The sequence below is a fragment of the Carassius gibelio genome, chromosome A20 (assembly GCF_023724105.1).
Source record: "Carassius gibelio isolate Cgi1373 ecotype wild population from Czech Republic chromosome A20, carGib1.2-hapl.c, whole genome shotgun sequence".
Classification (NCBI taxonomy): domain Eukaryota; kingdom Metazoa; phylum Chordata; class Actinopteri; order Cypriniformes; family Cyprinidae; genus Carassius; species Carassius gibelio.
The window spans coordinates 110,212-125,637 of NC_068390.1; the positions used below are offsets into that span (position 1 = coordinate 110,212).

The 15,426-nt window shown below is 37.4% G+C and overlaps 1 long non-coding RNA gene across 1 annotated transcript; it reads right to left on the reverse strand.

The window, feature by feature from the left end:
- Window positions 1–2,711: 2,711 nt before the first annotated feature.
- LOC127938086 (uncharacterized) lies at window positions 2,712–13,557 on the reverse strand. The gene is made up of 3 exons (XR_008148627.1): window positions 13,457–13,557; window positions 13,113–13,164; window positions 2,712–6,208 (listed from the first exon to the last, which is right to left on the reverse strand). It is a non-coding gene; the product is annotated as an uncharacterized LOC127938086 (long non-coding RNA).
- Window positions 13,558–15,426: the final 1,869 nt, after the last annotated feature.

Genomic DNA, 15,426 nt, shown 5'->3' on the forward strand with positions numbered 1-15,426 from the left:
GGCGCACAAGGGACATCAAGGGCTGGTTCGATCTAAACCACATCTGATAGAGCTGTATTGGTGGCCATGAATGGAGGATCTTGTTCACACGATCCTGTCCGCATGTGTGACCTGCCAGGCCAGTGATAAATCGGCCAAAACATTTACAGCTCCAATGCAGCCAGTGGAGTCCTCAAAAGGCAGTGGTGGACGAAGTACACAAATCAAGTACTTGAGTAAAAGTACAGATATATATAGTAAAATATTACTCCAGTAAAACTACTCCTTTTTCAATTTTACTCAAGTGAAAGTACAAAAGTACTAAATTTTTTATGTACTTAATTAAAAAAATACTGAAAGATAGATGTTTGCAATTTTATATAGGCTACTTAATTTAATTTTATATTAGCACATATTTTTTTAAATAATCCTACAGCTCAAAATACCTGGGATTTTTTTCCAAAATAACCACTATATGGAGTCAAGATATATTTTTGTTGTTGATATGGACTACGTTGACGAGAGTAATGTTCACTGTGAAGCTTACACTGTGATGTACCTGAGAGAAAGCAGAGTTGACCATCTGATTTTCACCAGCAAGAACAAAGTATTTTAAAGTTTGTTGTTTAACAGAACATCACAGTTATATATGACATGATAATAATGCCTGAAGTTAGGAAGAACATTTTAAGGAAAATATAATAATATTTTCATAATAATTTTTTTCCTTCTCAAACCTTGTCTGAGGTGTAAAAACACCCCTGGCCAAACGGGGTGCATCTCTTCCCACTTTGATAATTACTGTAGTTACCATGTTCTGAACATCACATCCTTACTTTTGTCCCTAGATGTTATCTATATATATATATATATATATATATATATATATATATATATATATATATATATATATATATATATATATATATATAGATGTAATCTATATATATATATATATATATATATATATATATATATATATATATATATTGTGTGTTGTTGAACAAAAATATTTGGACATTATTTATAATAATTTCCTCAAGTTAGCACCAGCAAGCTTGTTAGCTAGATAGTTAGCATCAGCTAACAATATTTACTTATTTTCAGTACGGTTATGAATAAACATTCATGTCTATCTGCTCGTCTAGTTAATCCAAACAATATAACGTTACTGTTGATAAACAATATAAAAACAGACGGTACTATTGGTACTACATGGTACTATTTTAATAAAACTGTTAATATTATGGCAGCGGGGAATTTGAACATGCACAAGTTATTTTATTTAATCTGTGTTAGTTGAATGTTTTTTTTGTTGTTGTTTTTTTTTACCTAAAACACAGAGACACTGATTGATGTGTCTGCATCGTCTGCACTCGAGCATTTCAGTGGGCTTAAACAGATCACTTTTTACAGCGGATTTAGTTCCCAAACAACTGACAATTTTGACCTAAATATGATTTTCAGTCACAATAATTAATCCTAAATTTCGACATTAATAACTTACTTTTAGCAACATCAGACGCACGCACGCTCACAAGATCTCCCGGTTCTTACTGACTCGCACTAAATGGTTCATTTGAATCAGTGAGTGGTCGACTCCAGAACAGCTGCAATCAGATAATTCTAATTCGGAAACTAATAGTTTGGTGCGATTTGCGATCCGATTTAAAAGTTTATTTTGAAAAGACTCAGTTTGTTCATGATGAATCAGACACCGCTTCTGCGTGTCGGAGCACGTGATATATTATAGGGAGTAACGATATGTTTTATGAAATATAGTGAAGTTAAAAGTATGATCTTATACTTTGGAATGTAGTGAAGTAAAAGTAAAAGTTACTCAAAATAAACTACTCCAGTAAAGTACAGATACTTGAAAAATGTACTTAAGTACAGTACTGTCCACCACTGCCAAAAGGCCCATTTCAACATGTTGCTATTGATATAGTTGGACCTTTCAAAAAGGGAGCTACTGATTGTAAGTTTGCAATAACACTGATTGACTATTTCAGCAAATGGCTAGAAGTTGGTTTTGCTTCATCAGTAACAGCAGCGATTGTTTTGAAATTTCTGACCACTATCTTTGCAAATTAAGGAAACCCCTGCACCATCTCAACAGACAATCATGTAGTCAGTGTTGGGCAGTAGCGTCGCTAAAAGCAGCGAAGCTAATAGTTTAATTAAATTTCTCAGTAGCTTGGTCGTAGCTTCGCTGCTTTCTGAATCAAACAGCTTTTCAGTAGCGAAGCTCTTTTTTCTACCAAGTAGTGCGGTAGCTTCCACACAAGCTACATTTCCGCAAGCATTTCTGAAGCTCAAACTCAAATCGGGAAATACAACTGCTAAGATCGCTGATCCTGGATCAGTAGTGACGCGACGTCTTGTTTGTGTTTAGGGTAGATAGCAACCAACCATCTTTATGATGCATTACCGCCACCTTCTGCTCCGGATGGTACCAGTCCTTAGCCAGTCAGGCAAAAAATTATTTGATGAAATGATGGCACAGGATGAGGTCGGAGAACAGTTAATGCCGAGGAGTGAGTCGCCGTGGCCGTACCTTGACAAGTACATGACACTGACCGAGATAACAGAGAGAAAATATGTTTTCAGATGCTGCTTGTAAAAATTATCAGGGTCCCTCTTACGAAAGAAAAAAATATGTTTACCAATATATTTCTTTAAATATATTGTGATATATTGTAATATATTATTTTCCCTTTTTATTTATAATATTTTATATATTTGAATACATTTAATAATATATTGATGACACATATATTATATATTATATTGCAAAATATACAAATGTTTGCCGCTTTCAATATATTGAAATATATTGGAAAAAATAAATATATATATAAGAATATATGCCTAATATATTGCATGATATTTTCCAATATACTGCAATATATTTTTGTTTCATAAGGGCCAGCCTGAAATTGTTTGGAGGTCTTGCATTTTGTTCTGCAAAGGCCTACAGTATATTAAGCATGCCCATGCAACAGGTGCATACACTTACTTGTGCGCACATTGTTAATTACATGTATTTTGATTGTTTTTGTAGCCAAATTGATAAGGAACACAAAAAACTATTAAACTAAAAAATTACACCTGCCTATCTGTTTGACTGACAGTTTTAAGTACTGAAATAGCATTGACTTGTAATAAAACATGTTCAACATTAAAATTTAATTTTAAAAGTAGCTTAGATGTAGCAAGCTACTGTTGATGTAGCTTAGCTTGCTACATTTCGCAGGGGGGTAGCTTCAGTGTAGTGAAGCTTCATTTACTGTAGAGTAACTGGTAGCTTAGCTCACTACATTTTCCAAGTAGCTTGCCCAACACTGCATGTAGTTCACTTCGTCTGCATTTGCTGATTTCGTGAAAACACAGGGAATAAAGCACATAAAGGCCTGTGTTTATCACACTCAGGAAAATGGGGCCATCAAATGGTTCAACAGGGTGCTTAAAGAGTGTCTTCAAGCAGCTGAAGTGGTGCATTAGCCCTGGAAATCTGCAGTCCTGACCATGCTGAAGAGCTAACAACACCCCATGCTGCAATGGGTGAGCCCTCTTTTCTGGTCTTGAGAGGCCGACCTATGAGAACAAATTTGAATGTTCTTCTGCCTGTGGATACCCCTGATTAATTTGCTCAGGTCAGAGCTCGTGTGACACAATTAAACAAAAGAAAACAATACACAGATCGTAAAAGAGGATCTACATTTCTCAATGTTGTGGTTGGAAATAAGGTGAGAGTGACAGAGCCTTTTCATGTGAAAAAAGGAGAAGCCCATTTTACTGATCCGTTGGCAGTAAAACAACAAACAGGTCCAAATTTTTCATCTTAAGTGATGGGAAAAGATGGAATTTAGAGTTGACTTCAGATAGGGGCTTGATAGAGATGCCCACCTTTGTGGTCTAAAGACTATGTGTTGGAGTAATTTGTCTGAAGAGAAAGAAATAAGTCAGACCAAGAAGATATGTAAAGGGTGTAGGCAGATCACTGCCCTATTTAAATAATAATAATAATGTGAATATACACTGAATCCTGAAATGTTTGATGAATGTTATTCTGTGTAATGTTAAAAGGAAAAAAAGTGTGCTAGAATCTTTCATTATGCTCCACTGAAATAAACTGTTGCTTGAATGCATAAGAGGTCATTTGAGTATGCTTATTTGAGATAAGTTGATGTTTGAGTAAAGACTTGAATAAGGTAACAATTATAAAAGAGTAGTAATTCTGTTTGAGTAACGGGGGAAATGCTGTGTTGAGAAGCATACAATATTTGATAATTGCTAAATATAAAACATTAATGTGGAACTGCACCACTAGGGGCTCTAGTGAGGAATTTTGTTTAGTAATGGGATGAAGAAGAATAAAGTTGAGAATGTGAGTTGTACATTGTGTGGAGTATGTTCTTTTAAAGTGTGAAAACACCACACAATCAACCAATCAGAATTTAGGGATAACTTTACAGAAAATATCTGTTTTAGGCTTATGATCGAGGTAAGGTGCTTCTACACCCTTGTTAATCAGCTATCATTTCACACTGATTTTAGAAATAAATTATGGGTAGGGTTAGGTTTTGGGGTAGGGATTGTGTCTGTATTCTTGAACAGTAATGTTGATCCAGGACCAACAAAACATCTTGGCAAAATCACAGCGACCGTCGTAATGCAGGCTTAAGTTTTAGAATACAACATGTTTAGTCACCCAACTGACAAGAATCAACTAGTGCTGATGTCGAAAAACACACTGCAAAAACTATGCTAACAGATTCTTACTGATGGCTTGGTGTGTCACAGCCATAATTCAAGACTCCAAAACAGACATTATTGAGGACGAATATAGCTCAGAATTTATTTATTATGTTTGTGTGGTTTACACTCAGTGTGTCTCATTAACACAAGCTCCATAACATCATTGACTCAGATTACACCTGGTTTATTTTTTTCTGTGCATACAGCACATGCAACTTCACCCATGTCAAAATTTATGATATCAGATGTCTTAAAAGTAATGTTTCTGATTTCTGCCAAGTTTTGGTACATCACTAATGACTTATCAAAAGAAACTTGTTGTGTTGCTGTGTGGATGAGCACTGACAGAAATGCATTCTCACTGGTTGCATGTACTGTATGCCAACCACTGATGAAAGTCAACATTGTGCAATCGATTATGCAGAATACCCCACTACATGTATGTGTTGCATAGGTTATACAGGCTAATACTAATGCAATCAGTTTGAATCAGAACAGACCCCTGCATGTATTACACCTCCAGTTACCATTAAGATTTTAGTACTTTCAGTTCAGTTTAATGCATATTTTAATACGGAAATCTATTCAGCACAGTACATATATTATTTAATCTAGGCCTAATATATGCTGAGATTTATTTCTAATGAAATGGGGGGGATATTGTAATTTAAGTGGGACTGTCAATGTAACAACACAGACAACTTGCAGAAGGGCTACGGAAGTGGGTAAGGTAAACTAGGCATTAATGTGTTGATGTAGAGGTGTATACCACAGTGTGACAAAAAAATAAAATAATAATAATAGCTTCATGGTTTCTTCTGCTATTTATGGAGCTAGGGAGAAATTTTGAGGTCTAAAACGTAACTGCTATTTTTATTTCAAAAGATCAAATAAACTTTGTATCCTCATATCACAACCCTTTTAATCATACTAATAATAACCATACCGTAAAATCCTGGCTGTTTTGCTGGAGAATATCTGCCGGAATTCTCTCCCAGGTCAGAGCGAAGAGGACTAGGCCTTTCTAGACTCTCCTCATCCTCACTCACAGGGTTCTGTGGATATATGTCAGGGGAAATGCAGCAATTTTCAAGTCTGATGCCTGAAATACCTTCGCTCAGATCTTCAATGTGGGCTCTACAGTCTCTCTGAAGGTGTCTTCCTGAACTCTGAGGCAAGTAGAGACTGGGCAAGCCAACAGGGCTCTCTCTGTGTTGGGAATCACTTATGGAAAGTTTGGTGAGGTGACTGCCCCTTAAATCTTTAGGAGTATACCCATGGCAACCCTCTAGGTAATCCAATCTACTTACATCAGGAACACACATCTTTTGGCTGAATATATCATTTTTTCCTCTGTCTTTAAGGGTGTGTGTTTGGCACTGCTGGCACACAGGCCAGACCAGATTGAGAGAGGACAATGTCATAGACTCATCAGTCTCTACAGGCATACTACGATGTGGACAGCAGTCTGAGAAAACAAAACAAGAGAGAGAGGTTTGTGGTTGGTGCATTATGGACAAACAATAATGATGTCTATACCGTTAGATTGATTCAGTCAAAGGGGTCATATGATGTTGCTTAATATAACATTATTTTGTGTATTTGGTTTAATGCGATGGGTTTATGCGGTTTAAGGTGAAAAACATTTCCACATACAGTACATTACTGTACAGTATGCTATGCCCCACCTTTCTGAAACGCTGCAATTTTTAAAAAGCTGGTCTGAAAATCTGTCTGAAAAGCGAGGTGTATGCTGATTGGCCAGCTATCCAGTGCACTGTGATCAGCTGAATACCTCAAGCGTGTGATAGAAATTACCATACCTTACAATACTGTGACGCAGTGTCCCGGTGCAATGACAAGGCATTTGTTGCATGCAGTGGGGACATAATTACTGATTGTAATAACTTATACGGTCTTTTTACGAATTGTGTTGCGTATACCGCAGCATAAAAAAATAAAAAATATGTCTGCATTTGTGATTGAAGAAACAACAAGTTCTACTCTACACTGCTCAAAACTCGTGTTTGAATCGATGGCAAATTTTTAAAATATGAACACGTTCTTACAGACTGTGAGTCAGAATCTAGGCTATCCTTGCAAAGTTGGAGTCGCTACACTTCATAGTAACACAAACAACATTGTAGGCTACTCTCCCAGGAAACATTCTTCCATAAAAAGTAGTGCACACACTCAAATATTTGGGTTGAACTGTTCTGGAACAGTGTTGTAAATAAAACTTAACCACTGATTTCTAGTTGTGTCCTCTTTTGGAAGGAGACTGACATTAATCGGGGACAATCCGTCCAATGGCCAAACTTCAGAAGGAGTGAGTCTAGACCCCAGGAGAGGGGAGATCAAAGGACTCGAGTCTTAGGATAGCATCTTGATCACCGTTTAGCACAAGCTTCTTCTGACTCAGCGCACCATGGAGGACTGACTGGCCACCGAGAGGGGTGCGGTAAGGCCACCATGACCGCCACATAGACCTTCAGGGTGGAGTGGGTCAACCCTGCGGAGAGCCTGCAGGAACTCCAGCACTGTACCAACCGGGCAGTTAACTTGGACGAGGTGGCGGTCTCCACACCAAGAAGTGAAAAGCCTCCACTTCAAGGCATCAGTTTCCTCATTGAGGGAGCTCTGGATTGGCAAACAGTCTCAACAACCTTGGTTAAGAGACCGGAAGCTAAGAGTTGACACCTCAGAGACCACACCTACAGCCTCTAAGCTTCAGGCGGGGGCACACCCTCCGAATGAGAGAGGAGATCTCTCCTGACGGGAACCTCCCATGGAGTGCCGTCAAAAAGATGAAATGCCATTTCGGATGGCGGCCACTCCACAGACCCAGGGTGGGGTGGCCACTCATGACCGAACCCCAGCCGGTGAGGGATGTGTCTGTCGCTAGCATTACGCAACGACAAGGAGCTCCCAGCACCAAGCCCTGAGACAAGAACCAAGGTTTTCTCCACATTTCTAAAGGCACGTAGGCACCGCCGCGTGACCTTTAGCATGTCAAATGGGTTTCCCCTCAGAGAGAACCCCTTGGTCTTGAGCCACCACTGTAGGGGTCTCATGTACAGCAGGCCAATAGTATTCACGTTGGACACAGCTGCCATCAGACCCAGCAATCTCAGAGACTGCTTGACAGTGAGTGGTCGACCTTCTCTCACTCTCGCGACTGCATTGAGGATCGACTTGATCCGAGCAGGTGACATACGTGCCCTCTGGGATTTGGGTCCCACTTTATATTAAGTGGCCTTAACTACTATGTACTTACATCAAAAAATAAATACAATGTACTTATTGTGTTCATATTGTATTGCAACTTTTTTTGCTGCTATTAAGGTGGGAAACAGGCTAGGTTAGGGACAGATTTGGTGGTATGGGTAAGTTTAAGGGTGTGTTAAGGTGTAAGGGATGGGTCAACCTGTAATTATACACGTAATTACAGAAATTAATTACAGATGTAATTATGTGCAGATATTTTTCAAATATAAGTACAATGTAAAAACATGTATGTACGCAATAAGTGCATTGTACCAAATTAATAATTAAAATGTAACTACATAGTAGTTAAGGCCACTTAATATAAAGTGGGTCCGGGATTTGGTCGAATCCCAAACCACACCCAGATAAGTGGTTCTTTGTACTGGAGAAAGCACACTTTTCTTGGTGTTAAGTCTTAACCCCAGCTCTCTCATGTGAGCGAGAATGAAACCTAGATGCCGAACTATCGTCTGCTCTGATTGAGCTAATATCAACCAATCGTCAATGTGGACATGAGTCATGAAAGTGTGGGGTGAGAATGCAAGGCCAGTGGAAGATCCATATTGGTAGGCTTTACCCCCAAAAGCAAACTTTAGGAACTTCCAATGAAGAAGGATGGAGATAAGTGCATAATTATGATTGTGACACACCAGTCCAAGCGTGCTGATCTTCAGTCCCCTGACTGAGCACTTCAAAAAGCACAGATCTAAAACAGGACACAACACCTCATCCTTCCTCGGAAAAGTGAAGTACCAGCTGTAGGACCTGGACTCTGCAACCCAAGGAGGGACCACCTTGATGGCCTCCATCCTCAGAGAGAGTCTACTTCTGTTCCATTACCAGAGCCTGCTTAGGGCCCACCAGAACTGAGAGCCACTAGCTCGGTGCCCTGAAGCAGCGGACCAGCAGGGGACGACCGTACTAGCTGCACTAGAGACCTCCATAGAGGTAGCGAGCCTCAGCCTTTTTCCTGGCAGTAACTGAGTAAAGCTCTCGCCGGAGATTGCTGCAACCTGGAACACTGGCAGGGTTGGCAGAATGATCTCCTGATCTCCTGATCTAGTGAACATGTGTGGAGATTGGATGAGCCGTCTCCAATCCATTCACCAAGTGTGATTCCCGCTATCGCGTTCGCGCCGTGCCTCAGCAAATTGCATGCACGTACACACTCCTCGGAGCGTGCCCAGCAAGAGCGGAGCGATTAACAGCGTGAAAAGCAAAATCAGCCCCCCAAGGGCCGACTGCGCAAGCTCCAATCCTAATTTATGCTGCTTATTATAATACAAGGCATAATATACTTGTGTAACTGATGTTTGTGCAACTGGTGCTTGTGCAACTGGCGAGCTCAGCTACGCCTTCCACATCAATCTCCTCAGAGAAAGACAGGCAGTGCATTGCGCCATCTCACCGGTGAGAAAGTACCGCAAACGCGGGCTTCCAAACCCCGAGAGTGGGCGCCGGATCTGGTGGTTAAGGAAGAAGATAGGGACTTGCCCGTCTACATTCCTTCCAGCGGATCTGAAAGCGAAACCCGCGAGCACACCCAACGCTCCGCCTTGGCGAAAGCGGGGCTGGCACCATGAGAAATGCCAGTGAAAGCTCCCTCCTCAAAGAGAGCCTTCTGAGAGTGAAGCAAAACACTCACATTGCAGCCGTCAACTCTTTTTTTCAGCTTGCATATTAATGTAGTATTTATAGACCAATTCAGGTGTTTGCAAATGGTGATACATTTTTTGTGGGTGGAACCTATCTGGTCGCAGAAAATGAGAGCCATGGAATAAAATAAAGATAATTTTTTTAATTCTTAAATTTTTCTCACAATTCCAAGTTTATATTTCATAGTTCTGATCAGAACTCGTCAATCCTTTTTTTTTCTCCCTTGACTCAGAACCATGAGTTTATATATAATCCAGACTTTTTTCCCCTCATAATTGAAAAACTCACAATTGCTGAGTTAAATTCAGTTTCGAAATAGGAGATATAAACTTGCATTTGCAAGAATTTTGCTTCTCTGCTTGGCTTGTGAATAGATCATTTTAAGCTGTCCTGGGAAAGTTTTCAGTCCAGTGATCCAGGAAGCAAATGCATTCAAACAATCCAACCAAAACAGTGCTAATCAGGGTTTCCACAGGGTCTTCAAAAGTCTTAAATGTAGTTGTATCAAATTAAAGTCCTTGAAAAGTCTTAAAATTTTACAAGAAATCTTAAGTATGATTTCAAGAGGTCTTAAATTTTGGGACGGAAAGACCAGAATTGCGATATGGCTGAATTAGATGATTAAACTTCAAAAGCCTAAAGTTATGATTTCATTGAATAAACTTGAGTGCTGCACATTCAAAGTCATGTGCTGCTGCTTTGTGTTCTGTCATTATTGGGGAAACGGTTATATTTCTACCAAACGCTCCACCTGCTGGCAGAGAATTAATGAGCATTTACAATACAACTGTTGTTTTGTTCAGAGTTCAGAACAATGCGAAAATCGACCCATGTTTTTACCCTGCAAACATGCAGAGCTTTAAATGTGACCTGGTAGATAAGAAGACAATACATTATAAAAATCTAAACAGGGTTGTGAAATATGTATAGTCTGTGATAATATTGTAATTGTAGTTTTAATGATGTGCGATTTGATATTAGGAGTTGCCTATATCACGAAAAGCACTAGGTTAGACTAGTGTACGTTCGCGCATTTAGAGTGCGTTCTTTCACTGCATGCATTAATCAATCTATTAAAATGCGTTTAGAATTATCACATAATTTAAAATAGGTGGAAGAACATTATTTATATAATTTCATGTAGTTAATATCACATGAAGAGGGACGTTTTTTTTTTTCTCCAAAAGCAAGCATGATTACAAATGATATATTGGATTTATACAGCAGTTAAATAAACAAGTAGTTAAAATATTAATAGATTACGTTTTAGACACCATATTTCCTGTATTTGCTCTATTTTTCTCCAACAAAAAAATCGTTACAAAAACACCCACAGCGCCGTTTTATGTCTCTGAACAACAGGACGCTGTTTTGTTCCCGAATGAACCGTTAAATGATTCGGTTCAATCGTAACAACTCACTTATTAAGAGTGACTTATTGCCACCTACTGGCAGTTTTAATTTCACACTTCAGGTATCTTTTCATTCTTCTGTTGCATTTTTAAATGCATGAGAGATTCAAACCGACTATAAAATATTGCACCAGGCAAAACTTTGGTATTGGACGACATCCTATTACAAAGCCCAGTCAAGGGTGAGGGCAAAGACATTGACACTCATTCAGATGTTGATATATTACACCGGATGCGGATGGAATGCGGGCAAGTCCATCAAAGCTCAGAAGCCATCAGGACATACACAGCTGCTGAGTTATTATATCCAGTCAGTATGGCCCAGCAGCAACTGTCGCAAGAATGTTTTTCTTATCTTCCTATAAACTGTAGTGTAAATATATTAATTCAATAAGCATAATTTAAATCAAAGCCATTAAATACAGTGTATTAAATGACTGTATTAATTGGCTTTGATTTGATTTATTTACAAATACACACACACACACACACGTACATTATATATATATATATATATATATATATATATATATATATATATATATATATATATATATGTATGTATGTATGTGTGTGTGTGTGTGTGTGTGTGTATATTTATATTGCCTTTCGTTTCTTGCACAATGAACAACAATGGATTATTCTACCTTTGATCAAATGTGTTTAATTCTTCTGTACTTTTCTCAACCGGTTTAATAGTTGCAATCATTATTATTTGGAATATATTTTATATCATTAACCAGTAGTTGGAGCAAAATATCTATAATTAACTTGTAGACTACAGTGAATTCTGTAAATGTTGTTAAGGGAGCATAAAACTTCAAATTACTTCAAACAGGGCTGCCAGCTTTTGAGTTCAGCCTGGAGTGAGAATTAATCAGGATTAATTAACAAGCCTACGATTAAGTACACCATCAGCAAAAGTTTTGAATAGTACATTTTTTATGTTTTTTTAAAGATTATTCTTCTGCTCACCAAGCCTGCATTTATTTGATCCAAAATACAATAAAAGCAGTAATAATTTGAAACTGGTCTATTTTTACAACTTCAAATAACTGCATTGTATTTGAATATATATTAAAATGTAATTTAATCCTGTGATTTCAAAGCTGATTTGTTTTTTTATTTATTTATTTATTTTTTTCACTATTCTTTTAATGAATAAAGAGATCCAAAGATCAGGATTTATCTGAGCTTTTGTAACATGATTCACCATAGCATTTAAAAGCTTGGAGTCAGTATTTTTATTATATATATATATATATATATATATATATATATATATATATATATATATATATATATATATATATATATATATATGTATGTATGTATTTAATCATACATTTTTAATTATAAATTAATACTTTTATTTAACATGGACGTTTTAATTTAAATTGATCAAAAGTTATGATAAAGACATTTCTGCGTGTCTTCCCTTGGTTGAAACACTGCTCGAGTGATTACATGACACTATACATTCAGTAAGCTGCCGTGTATGTTTCAGCCTGGATCTGATGTTCATGCTAATAAAAATGCACTCCTGCTTTGCTTGAACTTGAGGCACAGCGGGAGTGCGCATGATCCGTCAGGCTACTAAATTCTTAATACATTTTTAATTTGAATGCAGAGACTGTGTTTTCTACTCTGTTGTGGCCGTCAACTCGTTGTCTGTGTCCTCTCTGCTCTGCGACTTTTTTTACTCCGTAGAAAATGAACCTGTATCGCGAGAGCGCGCACACGAGAGGCTGGAATTAGCCCGATGTGGAACACCAGACCAGACGCGTCGCATCCTTGAGTTCGCTTCAGTACGATTCAACAAAGTATGATTCAACAAAGAAAATAATATTGTAGCATAGTTATTATTGGGGTGGCACCTGGCTCCAATGTAAATGCGACAACTGAATAAAAGCAAAATCAGTTGAGGAACACTACATGCAGGTATTATTGCTCCCCAAACCAAAATGTATGTTTTTCAATTGTAAAATTGAGCCCACTTTAACCATAAATTCCCCAAACCTGGAACATTTTCTTTACCTGGAAATGATTCCATCGCTTTTCCTGTATTCCCAGATTCAAATTGCGATATCTGATGGAAATAACACAAAATAACTCAATACCTCAGGAAGTTAAGAGAGAAAACAACAAGGTGTTTTAAGAAGAAGAAGACGAAGAAGAAGAAAAAGACGAAGTAGATAACATATGAGGCCTTTTGTGAGGCCGTTCACCTTTCTTTACGAAACATTCCCACTCATCAAAGATAGCAAAAATACAGCCTAATCTAAAGTTCCATGCAGCAGTAACAACAACAACAAAACGTTTAAAGAGATTAAATGTTTTAAGTTTAAATATAAGCATACATGTTTCTTTCTGTTCCTTACCTGTTCTGAGCCTGTCTCTTCCTGTAAAGCTGTAAACAGCGGCACACCTGCTTTCGGTTTGTTCAGGAAACATTCTGTCCTGGGCAAATAAGGGAAAGTCCACGTTCTCTTTATGCAAATAATGCGGAGCGAAAAGTCTGAGCCATCCAATCAAGATATAGAACAACGGGATCTGTTATGTAATATTCAGCTCCTGTGACAAACTGTTCCAGTGAGTGGAGTAAACATGAAAACTAATTTTAACACATTTGATGTTTTTATTTGTTTTTATAATATTATTTTTATATATATAATAATAATAATAATAATAATATATATATATATATATATATATATATATATATATATATAATTATTATTATTATTATTAAATATATATTATGATTATTATATTAATAGATGTTGTTACTAGGTAAATTCGTTGTCCTTAAATGTAAGTGAGCATTAGACGCTGTGTACTAGTCAAGTCACCTTTATTAAGTTGGCTTGAGAAAGCCAACTTACTGAAATCCTATTTAAACTTATTATTAAGTTGGCTTGAGAAAGCCAACTTACTGAAATCCTATTTAAACTTCTTCTTATTATTATTATTTTTCTGTCCGCAAAATTTTTGGGCACTAACTCCTCCTAGACCGTTCAAGCTACATACTCCAAACTCGGGTCAGACCTTCATACTGTTCTGACTTGGTGTGCTATATCTTTTCAGACTGGTTTGAGTTACGGTTTTCTTAAAAATAATATTAAAATGTCATAAAAATCCAATAGACTTCAATTGACAGGATGTTCAGATGACCCAAGCTCCAAATCCCATTAGACTCAATCAAGCTTTGATGCTAATCAATTTAAACTCATTCAAACTCATCTATCTATCTATCTATCTATCTATCTATCTATCTATCTATCTATCTATCCTAATAATATGCTAATCATGCTAAAATCATGCTGGTAACATGCTAGTCGCATGCTAGTCATGCTAGAAACATGCTAATCATGCTAGAAACATGCTAGCAACATGCTAGTCGCATGTTAGTCATGCTAGAAACATGCTAGCAACATGATAATCATGTTAGAAACATGCTAGCAACATGCTAGTCGAATGCTAGTAATGCTAGAAACATGCTAACAACATGTTAATCATGCTAAAATCATGCTAGCAACCTGCTTATCAAACTAGCAACTTGCTAGTCGCATGCTAGTAATGCTATAAACAAGCTTGCAACATGCTAATCATGGTAAAATCATGCTAGCAACATGCTAGAAACATGGTAGCAAAATGCTAATCATGCTAGCAATATGCTAGTCGCATGCTAATAATGCTAGAAACATGTTAACAACATGCTAGTCGCATGCTAGTCATGCTAGAAACATGTTAGCAACATGGTAGCAACATGGTAATCATGGTAAAATCATGCTACCAACATGCAAGTCGCATGCTAGGCATGCTTGAAAAATGCTAACAACATGATAATCATGTTAGAAAAATGCTAGCAACATGCTAATCATACTAAAATCATGCTAGCAACATGCTAGTCGAATGTTAGTAATGCTAGAAACATGTTAACAACATGTTAATCATGCTAAAATCATGCTAGCAACCTGCTTATCAAACTAGCAACTTGCTAGTCGCATGCTAGTAATGCTAGAAACAAGCTTGCAAAATGCTAATCATGCTAGCAACATGCTAGTCTCATGCTAATAATGCTAGAAACATGTTAACAACATGCTAGTCGCATGCTAGTCATGCTAGAAACATGTTAGCAACATGGTAATCATGGTAAAATCATGCTACCAAATCATGCTATCCTAATAATATGCTAATCATGCTAAAATCATGCTGGTAACATGCTAGTCGCATGCTAGTCATGCTAGAAACATGCTAATCATGCTAGAAACATGCTAGCAACATGCTAGTCGCATGTTAGTCATGCTAGAAACATGCTAGCAACATGATAATCATGTTAGAAACATGC